Source organism: Panthera onca, unplaced genomic scaffold (assembly GCF_046562875.1).
Source record: "Panthera onca isolate mPanOnc1 unplaced genomic scaffold, mPanOnc1 haplotype 2 h2.h2tg000237l_path, whole genome shotgun sequence".
Lineage (NCBI taxonomy): Eukaryota > Metazoa > Chordata > Mammalia > Carnivora > Felidae > Panthera > Panthera onca.
Genome location: NW_027675854.1, coordinates 1 through 1865, shown reverse-complemented (window position 1 = coordinate 1865; position 1865 = coordinate 1). Strand labels below are relative to the sequence as shown.

Genomic DNA, 1865 nt, shown 5'->3' with positions numbered 1-1865 from the left:
GGCTGCTTTTAGGCCAACTATGGTTTGTGTTTATGCTTACTCTCTAATTAAGGCTGTATCCTAATTCTAAAAAGCTGTACCTTTTTAGATAGACTATATTTTAAACTTACATTGGAATTTCAGGGTTTTGAGGTAAGTTTAAAGTTGAACTAAGATTCTGTTCTGGGCAACCAGCTATCACCAGGCTCGTTAGGCTTTTCACCTCTACCCACAAATCTTCTCACTATTTTGCGACATAGATGAGTTCATCCTGTAATAGATTGTTCATGGGTAGCTCGTCTGGTTTCGGGGGGCCTAGCTGAAGTTCTCTTTGTTAGGTTATTCTAGCTAATTCATTATGCAAAAGGTACAAGGGGTAATCTTTGCTGTATAGTGCTTTTAGTTTTTTCTTTCATCTTTCCCTTGCGGTACTTTCTCTATAGCGCCAAGTTAAATTTCTATCTCCTATACTTTTATGGGGCAACTAAATGTTTTATTTTACTTTCTGATGTTAATTGCGTTTGTAGATGATTGGGCTAGCTTTGGCTCAAGATGGTCAGTTTAATATGAAATCTTCTGGGTGTAAGCCAGATGCTTTGTTTAAGCTACATCTTGTCATCCAAGCACACTTTCCAGTATGCTTACCTTGTTACGACTTGTCTCCTCTTGTGGATGTAATGGTTTGAATAGGTTTCTTCAGGGTTTGACCACTTGAGGAGGGTGACGGGCGGTGTGTGCGTGCTTCATGGCCCAATTCAATTGAGCTCTCTATTCTCAAATTTACTACTAAATCCTCCTTGAATTCTTAATTTCATAAGGATTTTCGTGGATGTTCTAGTTGTAGAAAATGTAGCCCATTGCTTCCCATCTCATGGGCTACACCTTGACCTAACTTTTTTGTGTCAAGATACTTGTGCTTACTTTTCTTCCTTTTTAGGGTTTGCTGAAGATGGCGGTATATAGGCTGAATTAGCAAGAGATGGTGAGGTTTATCGGGGGTTTATCGATTATAGAACAGGCTCCTCTAGAGGGATATAAAGCACCGCCAAGTCCTTTGAGTTTTAAGCTGTTGCTAGTAGTTCTCTGGCGGATAGTTTTGTTTGAGCTAACTATCTAGGTTTAGGGCTAAGCATAGTGGGGTATCTAATCCCAGTTTGGATCTTAGCTATCGTGTGGTCGGAAATATTAAAGTTACTTTCGTGCTGTATTTTTATGTTAACTGCAGCTTTTTACAGCCTAGTTAAGGTTTAACTTTAGTATGCTTCTCTTCTGTAACACGCTTTACGCCGTAGGTCCATTGGTTTGGGTTAATCGTATGACCGCGGTGGCTGGCACGAAATTTACCAACCCTAATTTAATATAACTTAGTCGAACTTTCATTCATAGCTTAATTTTTATCACTGCTGTATCCCGTGGGGGTGTGGCTGAGCAAGGTGTTATGAGCTACAATGGTTGTGTGCTTGATACCAGCTCCTTTGAATCACTGGGTGACTTAGAGGGCATTTTCACCGGGATGCGGAGGCTTGCATGTGTAATTTTATTAATAACTAATGGAAAGGCTAGGACCAAACCTCTATGTTTATGGAGTCTGGCGACTCATCCAGGCATTTTCAGTGCCTTGCTTTGTGTTTTTAAGCTACATGAACCAAGATATAGGATTGTTGGGTGTGTAAATATTGTTCAATAGGGACGAGTTAGAGATCGGGTTGGCGTATCTATAGATACTGCGAACAAAGTTATGATTTAGTATTAATAATTGGTAATAATGGGGTTGGTAAAGTTTGTAAACGTTAACTCTTAAGCTCTATGCTTAGATACGGTTTAGTCTTGTTTTTGGGGTTTGGCAAGACAGAAATAAACACGTATTGTAACAAATAGGGTTAACG

At 39.5% G+C, this 1865-nt stretch overlaps 1 pseudogene; it reads right to left on the bottom strand.

The window, feature by feature from the left end:
• Window positions 1-591: 591 nt before the first annotated feature.
• Window positions 592-1555, bottom strand: LOC145715247 (18S ribosomal RNA; annotated as a pseudogene).
• Between the last annotated feature and the right edge of the window lie 310 nt (window positions 1556-1865).